The sequence below is a fragment of the Xenopus laevis genome, chromosome 9_10S (genome assembly GCF_017654675.1).
Source record: "Xenopus laevis strain J_2021 chromosome 9_10S, Xenopus_laevis_v10.1, whole genome shotgun sequence".
In the NCBI taxonomy this organism is placed as follows: Eukaryota; Metazoa; Chordata; class Amphibia; order Anura; family Pipidae; genus Xenopus; species Xenopus laevis.
The window spans coordinates 64,255,118-64,269,114 of NC_054388.1; positions in this window are offsets into that span (position 1 = coordinate 64,255,118).

Sequence of the window (13,997 nt, forward strand, 5' to 3'; positions counted from 1 at the left end):
CTTAGGTGTCAGAAGCGGTATGTAGGCTGTACATTGAAGGAAAAAATCAGGGAGCATTTAAGTTACATTTTTCACAGTGTAATGGGAGTAATACAGCTTTTTTCTCAGTTCAAGGGATTGAAAAAATGAGATTAATAAGAGGAGGTGATTTGATAGGTCTTTTATCAAAAATGGAAGTGTTTCAGATCTTTTATCTACACACTCGTTTACCACTTGGTCTTAACTATAAATTTGACACAACATGTTTAGTGATGGGCGAATTTATTCGCCATGCGCGAATTCGCGGCGAATTTGCGCGATTCGCGTCGAGCGAATAAATTCGCGAAACGCCCGCGAAAATTCGCGGTAAAAATTCGCCGGCGTCAAAAAATTTTTTTTTTCGAAAAAAGTCGCCGGCGCCAAAAACGGGCGCCGGCGTCGGAAAAACGGGCGCCGGCGTCAAAAACGGGCGCCGGCGTCAAAAACGAGACGCCGGCGCCGTTTCGCGAATTTTTCGCCGTTTCGCGAACGGCACAAATTCGCCCATCACTAAACATGTTTTATTTTTTGCAGAAAGACTTAGAAGGCAAGGACTTATTCATTAGTCACAAATGTTATAGGAACTATATTTATATCCAGAATACATAATTATTTATGATATGATTATGTGTAGCATTAACCCTGATATGTAAAAGCATTTCATAGCATTGACTGTAATTATTTTTCTTTTAGGGTTCACAAAGTAGGTTTTTATTTTTGGCTTAACATTTTGTATCTATGTTTTTATTTACACTGATTACATGCAGACCGAGAAACAGAACCATAGTAATGTGTATGTATAATCTTGCTTTGACACTTGAATAATATGTGGCAACTTCTGATTGGTTTTAAAATAATATGGGAGGGACCTTTTTGGGTTTAAATTCTGTTGGCTAATTTGGTACTATCAATGACTATGATTAAGTACCAGAGGGTATGAAAAGCATAAGGCAGAATACCATGGGGTCTGTATGTCTATTCTTTTAACATGATTTTTTGAATAAAAATGGCTTTTTATGTTATTAATGAGTTATGGGATATTCTTTTTGTTTTTTGACTTATGTGCCCTTGGAACTGGGGGCTGTATCGCAGAAACGATGGGCCTTTTTTGACTGGCCATTTATACCATAGTGTATATGTCATTTTTTTCACTTAGTAACCCATGGCAACCAAAATCATATTGTTGCTTTCATTGTTCTACTTGCAGTTGTCTGAAAAAAGCCAATCACTGATTGATTGATTGATTGGTTACCATGGGAAAATTTGCCCCAGTCTTGATAAAGAGTACAGTAACTTATCTATGAATCCTAAGGATACCAGTGACGTGTGGAGGCTTTTTTATTAAAGGTAGGATTTTAGTGGTTTTTGAAACCACGACTAAACTCACAAACTCTAGTAAAAGACCCAAATATAAAAAGTGTGAACGGAAAAATCGGAGAACGATGCAGTAAAAAATACAAACACCTTTTAAACCTGAAGACAATTCCTCATTTAAAAAAAATCGGAAAATGTCTTAGGGTAAGGACACACTGGACGATTTGTCGCCAACGTTTTTAAAAAGCAAATCGCAGCGACATATCGCTTGTTTTGTCTCTGAACAAAAACAAATGAAAGACGCCAGCTCCTGTGCCCACAGCGTGTTTGTAAATCGCCTGTAGCTCCAAAACGCACTGAGACCCTTTTCCGATTTATCAGAAATAGCATGTACTTAGAAAAGCACTGAAATCTCCTAGACACGCACACATACAGATAAGTAGCAGCAATTGTATTCAAATTACAATGCGAACGCAATGACACAAGAACGCAAGCACGTAAAGACGCCAGGTTACAGCGGGAAGCACAAACCGTTTCCGGTTTGGGTGGAGCACGTACCGCACAGACTAATGGGATACAAATCGCTCTGTGCCAATAGTCGCTGTGAATCGTCTGTTCAAAAAAGACGATCGTCTTGTCGCCGCGATTTACTTTTTTAAAACGTTGGCGACAAATCGTCCAGTGTGTCCTTACCCTAAAAGTCTGATTTGATTAAAGAGGACCAATAAGATTAGCAGAGCTCCCCTTGACTTCTATAGCACCTTTTACTTGCCAAAGTTTGGTATAAAAGGTTTTTGTGTGTTTTTCACTAAATACATTTCTAATTTTTAGAGCTTTTTAAAAATATAGGAAAATCACAATTGTTTTGAGATGCATGGAAACAATCTCAATAAGATTGTTAGTAAATGGGCCCCTTAGAGATATTACAGAGAAAGAGCCCATTAAAGAGATAAAGCCAGTAGCTTGCTTTATGACATAAACTAGTCTGTTATTATTCCTCAAGACAGGGCTGACCAACTGGAGACCTACAGGCCAGATGTGGTCCTTAAAGCATTTTTAATGGTCACTTGCCTGCACCCCATATAATCTTTTTGCATGACATTGCTAGTTTCATATAATACAGCCTTACAGGTGTTGTATAGAATATTCCTTGCATCAAACTGATCAAATGCTTCATAGGGAGCTATTATCTTTATTTTTGTTTGTGTTTTGCTACATGACACCACAGAGTCTAGAAAGACCATCGTAAAATGGCTTCTGAATACTCAGATCTCACATAGTTTAGCTCTATTAAAGTCCTCTGAGCGTATTCTTTGCCTTGGAGTATATATTCGCTTCTCTTTCTATCTAATTAGCCAGAAATGAAAACTGACTAATATTTATATAAAATATATTTTACAGACTGCCTCAAATCAAAAATGGAAAAAACTGAACAAGTAATTTTTATAAATTGTGTGGTATTTAATTAATGTTATATTTTGACCAGACTCCTTTCAAGTAAAATAGCAGTATCTTTTGAAAAGGTTATGAGTGCATTCCCCCAGAAACGTTTATTAGCAAAAAGATGTCTTCAAGTGTTAACACGTATTTTCTCTAAATGGAGGATGGTTAATGTAGGTCTTTTAAATAAGTTAACTTTCTGATTTCAAGAAGGTGCTAAAGAGAAAAGAACACGACCTTTGCAAATAAAATATGTTATTTTGTCCTAGCCATACATTATACATCATATCTGTATTATTTTATCTTTACTAAAGTCTAGTGAATTGTTGCTGATTCTGACTACAGAAATATTGCAAATTTCAAATTAAAGATGTTTTTAGAAGGACTCACTCTCCTAACCTGAGATTGTAGGAAATGAACCCCAAATTCGGAGCAAGTACCAAGATACAGGGGTAACTTTATCAAGACTGGCAAAATTAGGATTGGGGCAGTAACCTATAGCAATTTATGAATAATTATATGTATTATTAAGACAGATAATGGTAGACCAATAAAAACAAATACAGGTTAACACCTTAGTTTAGTCAGGAGAGCAAGCGGCATCTTGAGTTTATCTGCATTTGCTCTTCATCAGCATTAAAAGACTGTAGAGTTGAACACACTCAGACACACTTGTATGTCTCAATATCTCATCTAATGACAGGATTAGTGCGATATACTGAAAGCTTGGCAAATAAGTAACACCTGCTAATGCAAATCACTAGTGGAACTCCATGTCAAAACTGGTGGTACTTACATGCACTTGCACATAATGTATCAGAACAAGCTGGCTGGGTGCATCAGTGGTCTTAATATGCAAGGAATATGTATGGGAGCAAGTACCTTTTATGAATGGCATTAACAGACACACACACATTTTTGAGTATAAGAACAGGCCAAAAGTCCAGAAGGTTAAGCAGTCATGGCAAAAAGATGAAGCATGCATCAAGCTGGTAGAGATTCGAGAATCAGTGAAATCAGCAGTTGGGTACCAAGCACATCCAAGAACTTGTAAAGAAAGGCTTCCTATCAAGCATTGAACCTGGGTCATCGCCATCTTTTTGTTTTGAAATTGGGGATAGAGTACCACATAGCTGATGTCATTGTGCAGCTTCAGCATGATTCCATAACTGAGTTTGCTGGCTCTTTGCAATGGTGAGCACCAATGTGCCCCTTCAACCTGCTTGGATGAATTATAAACAAGTAGAAAGGAACCTTGGAATTTCTGTTGGCCTGGAAATAGTTCAAGGGTTCCTTAGCACGTTGCATTTATAACTGCAATTGACATGCACAAAGCTAATTGGGCACTTACGCTGTTATAATGACTAGATGGCAAATGTGAGCCCCTTCCGGTGATGTCAGTTTTTATTACACCCATTGTTCTATAAATTCAACCTCCATGATCATGACTTATTTTGTGAAGTGTTAACATGCCAGACTCTGTAGAATGTTAAATCATGCCTTATTATCTAGCTTATTTTAGGTGAAGGTAGAAAATACCTGCATAAAAAGTTGTGTATAATTAGCAAAAATAAAAGAAAGTTGGATAAGAGCCAAATTTAGGGGCTCTGCAATTTGTACCTGCTACAAAGGTCTTAATTTCTACTTTATATGAAAATATATTCTAGACAGCATAGTGGGTGCTTGCTGCATTGTATGCTGAACTAATATAAAAAGATTGCATTAAGCATGATTATGAGGACAATGGAAGCGTTCAGCATATTCAAGGTTGTAATGTTTCTATTTTAATGATGCATCCTGCACAGCTTTAGCCTACTCCTAAATTGCTATTCATTACCTTTTGCAAAAGTTCAAACTGAAATGTTATTTTCTCCCCTTAAATTTGTACAGTTAATGTATGCTTGTTTCATTAGTGGGCACATTTGTACGAAGAATTATTGTGTCTTTGTTTGTAATTATGTCACCAAGATAGTCCTTTTATAAATCCCATTATCTTGCACAGTCTATGAAAAGTGTACACAGTCGAGAGGAAAGGCTTCAGCTGAACTGTCTTTTCTGACCCGCAAAACAATGGCAATAATGAAAGGTTTTTAACAAAATTAAAAGCATAAATTATAAGCTTAGCCAGGAAGTCAATAATAATCTTCAAATACACATTTTGAAATAATTGTTAGCCAGGATGCTCCACTGGTTCAATGTTGCAGTCAGTGGTAAAAACCTGACAGATAGAAAAATACATCAGCTGATATATAATAATGTAGTTTATTATATGTGTGTATAATAATGTAATCTTTCTACTGGCAGACTTCACAGTTATTATTTATTAAAGGGGATATATATACAGTGAACATTTGCTCCCACTAGCTCTCCAAAATAGGCATACTAGTCATAGTAACATAGTTAAATTGGGCTGAAGAAAGACCAAAGTTCATCAAGTCAACCCCTCTAAATGAAACCCAGTGTACATAATTACACACACCCACTGAAACTGTTGTAGGGAATTAGTGTAAAACCCTTGCACTTATCCCTGTAAGGGAACAGGCATATATCCTGTGTCTGTGTGCTGTAAGTTGTTACCTAGCAAGCAGCTGTTCTGTGTTCCGTGCAGCAGGAAGTGACACAGTAGCTAGTGAGTGGCTGGTAGGAAGAGGAAGCCACAGATACTGGCAGAAGAGAAAAGCCTGGCAGAGAGAACCACACATTGGACAGAGAGAAAGACCAGAGAGCTTCCAGCAGGTCCAGAGAGCTGAGAGGCTTCACCAAAAGCAGACATTTGGATCAGGCTGGCACAGGGAAGCCAGATACTGTGTTTGGAGAGACAGAGAGTGTTAAAGGAATCCAGACTGGAGGAGAAACCAGCAAGAGATTCCTATCTGAGCACCCAAAGGGGCTGGTAGTTGCACTGTATGTCTGAATGAGCTGGACTCGACTGAAGAGAAACTGTAAAGCATCCGTAAAGGGACAATACCCTAAAGAAGTGCTTGAAGATACAGAGACTATTTTGTGGAAGGACATTAAAGGACTTTGCCTTCTTTAGTTAGTTAGCTAGATAGTTAGTGCAAGCAAGTTAGATAGTGAGGCCCTTACTCCCACCTGGTTAGGATTAGGGATGGGCGAATTTGACCCATTTCGTTTCGACAAAAATCCGGCGCCGGCGAAATGTCGCTGACGACCATTAAATTTTTGTTGCGCAATGAAATTTTTTTTGACACGCGTCTTTTTATTTTGACGCACAACGCCATACATGTCTATGGGTGTCATTTTTTCGGAGAAGCAAGGCGAAAAAATTTGCCCATCCCTAGTTAGGAGTGCTATTTGTACTAGTTGGCCATTTAATTTTAGATAAACAGTTATTAAGTTTAACAAATACTGTGTGTGTTTTATTACTATATTCCTAGTGGGGCCACCCATAGGTGCATTCCCAGATCCCACTAGGTGGAGGCACTGCGCTAGTAAGTACAAGATACCTAGTCTCTCCCAATACCACTGCAGAGTGGCTCAGGTTTGTCCTGTGCCATCAGGTAAGCGCCACACGTGGAGTGTAACACTGACAAGGGGGTGTCAAAAGGGTTACACTATATATATCAATATCAATTGTAGATTTTAGTATAACTATAGCCTTGAATACTAAGAAATCATCCAAGCCACTCTTAATTACAGTGGCAAGAGAATTCTCTGATAACATATATCCTTGCCAGCTCTATATCAGTCATGCTGGAGAATGCTGGAATTCATAGCCCAGCAATATTTACAGTAGGTAGAGCAATGAGAACAATGGCAAAAATCATCTTAACATCAATATCATTTTTTTACCTCCAGACATCTTATATACTTTGGTGTCTTGTTTACATACACTAACCAAAGAGCTAAATAGTTTTATTTTTTTGCTCAGAAGCTAGTTTTCCCTGACTTTACATTCACATTTATGTAAAAATGTATACTTGTATTACTATAGTTTGTTGATATTTTTGCTTTGTTAATAATGCCTTTTTTTTTGTTCATGTTGTCACAACTTCATTTGGTGGTTTTAGGAATAGGACTGAATAGGGCCTTTATTTCAAGTGCTGTTAGCCTATTACTTTGTAATGGGGTTTATGCTGATTGCTTTACATGCCTCTGCTGAAATATAGCTCTACTATGGACATTTGATAGTTAACCATTTAATAAAGCTGTGGCACAATGTTCATACAAATTGATGTGTTTATTAAATTATTATTCTATTCCTTTTTTCATTATTATTTAGTATTCACATCAAGAGCAAACACCAAAGTGCCTATTTACAAAGAGATACTGTAGGTGCCTATGCAGTAGCACTACTCGATTCCCATGCAATTATCTCTTGTTTCCACTCCATCCTTCAAAAATCCCATGCACTGCAGGATTGCATACAGAGAGAAGTGCAACATTTTGTAATCCCTTCTGTGACTTCAAAGTGTTGCAACTCTAAAGCTAGATGCCTTTCTATGGCCAGTTGATGTTGGCCCTTTTATAATAACCCCTCCTAAAGTATTTCTTTACTTTTTATCTCTTATTAATTCACCTTCTCAGTATCTCAGAAGAAACCAAAATATAATTTCTTAAATCTATTGTCTCAGATGCTATGATCCAAGAAAATCATTAATATCAGAAACTAATCCTGCCAAAGGTGATTTTTATCTTCTAAATATTCAGCAATCCCTTTGCCTTACAAATACTATCTGTCGTCCTTCTAGCCTTAGTAATCGTCATTCACTTTCCAGCAGATGTCTTATCAAGAAAAAAAATATTTTGACTTTGTTTGACATCGTTTGGCTTTTTAACCTCATGGAAATGTTTATTAAGTTATTTATTTATAGCGAGCAGAAACATATCTTAACTCAGACAGGATGTCTTCAAAGGTCTTGGTCACCCGGTAATAAAATACAGGGGCAAAATAAATTATGGACACAATACATCACAAAATCTAAATAGGCACAGCTCTGGTTAAAAGAGTGAAATGATGTTTGGATTTAGGATCTCAGTGGGAATACAGCAAATATTAAACAATTTTATGTGGAACAGCTTTTAAGGTTTAATACATTTGTGCTGCTAAAGGTTTGCTTCTGTTTCATACAAAGAAAATGAGCTTTTTTGAAAAAACATATTACATATAGGGATGAAAATTTGCACCCAGTACAGTTTCATGGTGAAACATGCGTATTTGCCACACTGAAAATGTTGTGAATCCATGCTAGGATCTTGTTTTAAAGACAAGATGAAGTTTTTGCTCTGGAAACTTGTGATGAGCAAATCTGGCCTGTTTCGCTTTGACAAAAATTCACGAAACAACATAAATTCTTTGAAATGCATAGAAGTCTATGGGTGAAACATTTTTTTGATGCAGAAAAAATTTTTTGACACTCGAAAAAAAAATTTCAACCATTGGAGTATATGGGCATAATTTTCATGGCAAAACTTGGTGAAAAATTTCGCTCATCACTACTGGAGACAAACATGAAAAACACTGAAAAAAGCCAATCTTAATATTAAAATGGAGTTGTTTAGCACCAGAAAAAAATGCATAAAAAAACTGATGTCTTACCAGTGACTTCTGTGAAATTTTGCAAATTTTTTCATGGAGCTCCATGAATTTTTTGGCAAAGCAAAGTGGGCCGGTTGCACTCATCACTAATTATATAAAAATATACAAATTTGTATGCTGAATGAAAAATGCATTTTCATATGAAAAAAAAAAGTTGGAAAACTACAGGAAAAATACCAACTCATTATTAGAATTTCTCCATGTGTTCCAGCAGGTGAATAAAAATGATGGTGTTTTTCTGCTAATACTGTAGATGCTGTAAAAATGTAGACTCCGCCTCAAAGAAACGCAGAATTTTGTGTTGTTTTGTTCAGTTTTTTGTAAAATGGGGGGTTGTGCTGGAAAAATGTTTATAAAACTGCTCTCCCATTCACTCATGCATTCTGAAATGTTGTCATTTGGCGATTTTTTTCAGCAGTTTCATGAGATTTTTCAGATAAGCAAAATGGCCGTTTTACACATCACTAATTATATATATATATATATATATATATATATATATATATATATATATATATATATATATATATATATATATATATATCTTCAAAATGGATCAGCACTCCAAACAATTCAATCAAAGTGAATTTTATTAAATCATCACTCACGTGTCCAACTTTTCGGCCCTAATGTGTGCCGAAACGTTGGACACGTGAGTGATGATTTAATAAAATTCACTTTGATTGAATCGTTTGGAGTGCGGATCCATTGTGAAGATTGTATGTCATAAACTTGACCCAGCACCCACCACAAACCAAAAGGGATAGAGTGCAGGTACTTTTTGAACATATATATATATATATATATATATATATATATATATATATATATATATATATATATATATATATATATATATATATATTAATATCACACAGGAACTGTTGACCAAAATATTGGACTCCAAATAAATATTTTACTTTCTTTTTTTTGCAAGTCCTATTATACATTGTGACAACCTAGGTATATTCACTTAGGGGCAGATTTATTAAGGGGCAAATGGTAAATTTCAATTTCAATTTTCAAGTTAGATTTTGGTCAAAACTCACAAATTGGAGTTAAGAATAATCCAACAATCCAATAATCATACCTGGACCCTGGGAACAACTTGAATTCGACTATTTGCCACCTAGAGTTGTGAGTATATTCAAATTTATTCGAGTAAAAAGAATTCACATAAACTCTAAATTCGACCTTTGATAAATCTTCCCCTTAATTAATGCTCCTCTTAGTTGGATTTACACATGCACAGTATAAACATTGTCACACGTTGATTGAACAATGAAATTAATATATATACTGAGAATAATTGCCATAAACTGCAGAACAGAAGGCAACATCTGTTTGATTTATTAATAGCAAACAACCAATTCATCTTGCAAATGAATGTAGGATGATATGAAATTAGTTACTTATCAAAATAGGAATACAACACACCATAAGAGGCACATCTTTAGGGAATTTTAACATATTAAGATATTTTTCAAATTTCAAGTCTAAATTTGAGCATTGCTTCATTAAGGTGGCCATAGATGCACAGATAATATTGTACAAAACGAATTTTCATACAATATTAGGTGCATGTATGGTGGGAGACGAGCCGATCAATATTGGCAGAAGTCTTGGATATCGGTCAGCTCATTGATCGGGGCCGGCCAGAAATTTTTGAACGGGCGCCTATGAAGGCACCCGAACATCAGCCATTGTAAGTGCTGAATCGTCAGATACAGGTAGAATTTTATTGTTTCTACTTTTATATCTGACAATTCAGATCTGCATGTGTGTGTTGAAACGAACAATTTTTCTTGAAAAAATCTTTTCCAGGAAAGATCGTAATTGTAGCATCTATGGCCACCTTTAGTGTGAAGGTGAAAATAGTTTTGCTAAACAATCGTTACAAGGTCACAAACAGAACTGAACACTTAAACTGGATACAACATAATATTTGTACAACTACATAGGAGGTTATTTATGAAAAAACTTGAACGAATATGAACAACCCAAAAATTTTAATCGAATTTGAATCGAGTTTTCCTCCGAAAAAAAAAGGCATTTAACATATTCAAATGGTTCAACTCTGCCATTGACCTGTAAATTAACTCGGCAGGTTTTAGGTGGTGAATATTTGAATTAGAACTGTTTGTAGGGTCAAGATGTGATAAATCTCACATTCAAATTTATATTCGAGTCGGTGCTTTTAAATTTGAATTTGTGAGTTTTGACTCAATAAATAATTTTTCGCCGTTTCGCCCATCACTACGCTGTAACATTAGATAATTGGCAGCAAGTGAGATATCTTGAGTTGTCCCGTCGCGTTTATCTCACTTACCTACATGCATCCAGCTGTGGCCACTAGAGGTCGCCAAGCGCAAGGTATTCGTATAGATACCGGCTTGCTTTAATTTGAATTTGTGTATTTGTGACTTTTTTCAGTCGAATAAACTTGCCAAACTCATCTAACTCAAATGGAAGTTTATTCAGGTAAAAACTAGAATCTTGAAGACTCAATTAAAAAACAAACTCAAATGCAACAAAATCTAATTGTACTCATCTTAGGAAATTTCCCATTGACTTCTAAATGAACACGGCAGGTTACAAATGCCGAATTTGAAAATTTGGGGGGTTATTTACAAACCCCCATTAACATTTTTACATTATTTATCAATAAATAAATTTGAAAAAATCTGGAACATTGTTTTTTAATATCCATTACAGTCAATGGCTGTTTTTTTCTCAGTGAAACAAGACAAAATATTTTGCTCATCTTTAGTGAAAGATAGTTAGGGCTATTTAGCCAACCACCAAGGAGTGTTAAGTGGGACTAGTATTTAATTGGAGCTACTAATTGCCCAGAAGTAGAGACGGGGAGGCACATTTATCAAAGGTGGAATTTCAAATTCATGTGAGTTTTTTTAAACTCCCTTAAATTCAAATATACTCGAATTTGACTGGGGGGTTATTTAAGAAAAAAAATTGAATATCTAAAACTCGGACAAGTTTTACTTACCCTAAAACTCAAATCGAATTTGACTAAACGCAATTTGATTTTTTTCTCTGAAAAAAATTGAATGTCAGGAAGGCTACAGACATCTCCAAATTGGTCACTGGACCTCTCCTATTGACTTATACATGAATTTGGCAGGTGTTAGGTGGTGAATAGTCAAATTCGAATTCTTAAAGGACCAGAGTATGATAAATCTCAAAAATCTAATTAGAATTTAAAAAAAACGCAAATCGAGTTTGGATAATTCCCTAGTCGAATTTGACAGTTTTGACCTTAAAAAAAAATTGAAAATTTATTTTTAATTCAACCCTTAATACTGTATATCTGCCCCTAAGAGCTAGGGTCTAGAGCGACACCCTTGGAGCTCCACTAAGGGTAAAGGCTGAAAGCTGGAAGTGCCTCTGTCTACACTGTATATTCTCTCTTACCCTGCAAAGTATATGCCTATCCACTGATGTTCCTTGTTCTTACTTTGTATTGATAAATTGCTATGTGGATTATGGGGCAGATTTATCAAGGGCGATTTTCGATTTCCCATAAACTCCCAAGAACTCAAAATTCGACCAATTGCAATTTATTAAAAAAAATATTTTCACAAACTCTGGAGTATAGGATCGACCCGCAAATTCAAACTGGAGTTGAATTCAATTCGAGTTTTTTCTCCAAAATAAACTAAGCTTTATAGTTAGTATAGGTATGGGTATATAGAATTTAATTAAAAGTAGGGATGAGTGTATGTATGGATGCTGGGTTTTCATTTGGAGGGGTTGAACTTGATGGACTTTGTCTTTTTTCAACCCAATTTAACTATGTAACTAACTAACTAACTATGTAAATGTCAGGCTGCAAACAACTCCAAATAGATCACAGGACGTCTTCCATAGGTTAAAACAGCAATTCGGTAAGTTTAAGGTGGCAAATAGTCGAATTTGAATTCTTAAAGGGCTAGTGTATGATAAATTTAAAAAATCAAATTTGAATTTAAAAAAAAAGTTCAATCAAATTTTAGCAATTCCATAGTAAAATTGACAGTTTTGACATAAAAAAATTCTAAAATTCGATTTTTCACTTTGACCCTTGATAAATCTGCCCCTAAGTTTTCTTTAATAAATAAGTTATATGGAGTTGCAAGTACCACTGGCAACCATTCTTCTTGTGGAAATTTTTAAGTAAAAGTTGCACTACTCCCTGCCTCCATACCATTGTGAGGGCCCACACCTGAGAGTAATACATCTCATCTGGAGCAGATATATTGGTAAAGCTGATTGTTTTGAGTAAAGAGGCTGCTCCATTATATGCTGCTCAATATTACTTCAAAGGGCCAATGTTCTTTGTAAATGATGCGTCTCTCTGTACAGGCTATGAAACCCAACACAGATCTTCTTGCCATACAGAAGTCTGTTCACAACATCGTTTGGCTAATTATGACCCTAATGACATCATGCCACAACCACTGGCCTGCTAGGTCATACCTCAGGCTTATTATAAGGGGATAGCTATTGGCTAATAAAGAAGGTTGTGACCATTAATACATAATAAATACAGGAGTAAGCTGACCAGTATTCCATTCAGAAAAGGGAAGGGAGAAAACAAAATCATATATTCATCTCTTATCCACACTAGGCAAGAAAAAAAGAGAAATGAACAACTGAAATATCAGTGGCTCTAAAATTGCATTCAAGTCCATTTCATTCAGTATTACATGCATAACGTTTGCATGAATTTAATCGCCAGTTATAAATTGCAGCTAAATATGGAACAGGTGTGAATGGGGGGCACAGGTCCTGCTTCCTGTAACGTGCAAGGTGGCCTTGGTAATCCCATTCCAAAAATACTCTCAGGTGCAATGTGCAACAGTAACTCAGATGGTAGTGTTTCTACATTTGTGATTATTCCACCCAGGGAAACCAGCACTCACCCACGTCTTATCATGAATGTTGCTATTAGGATAAAGCAGTGTGAAATTTCATGCATGATATTCAAAACTATGAAAAAAAACCATACTTAAGTGTCACCCCTTGCTGTCATATAGGAAATATCTGTGAGATTCAGGAATAGTTTAACTGTAAATGAGAGAAGAGGAGTCCCACAAATTAAAAATAAACATTATAGAAAACACAGAATGCCCCGATTTACATGATTCAGTATTTTGTTTTTCAAGCTTTGTGACTCTTACCAGTGTTTGTGCTAGGCTTGTATTTAATATTATATATTACACAAAATTCTTACATCTGGACACCTCTCCAGCCAGTGATATCAATACATACCTATATAAAAGAGACATTTTCCTTCACCATGGCAATACTTTAAAAAAAATGATCAGGGTCTGTCTACTAAAAGCAGAGTAGGGTGCAAAATAAAGGCATAATCCTCCATGTTTTTTGCACTTTATGCCCTGCCCTTCTCATATTTCTGCAAATAGACAGAAAACAGATGCACAAGTTAGGGAGCACTGGTGGGCACAGGCTGCAAAAGAACCCTGTACTTACTGCCCTGTGGCATTAAAGGGGTTGTTCTCCTTTAAATTCATGTTTAGTATGATGAAGGGTGTGATATTGTGAGACAGTTTGTTTTAATTTTTCATTATTTGTGCTTTTTAAAAAAAATTAGTTTTATAATTGGCAGCTCTCCAGTTTACAATTTCAATAATATGGTTGCTAG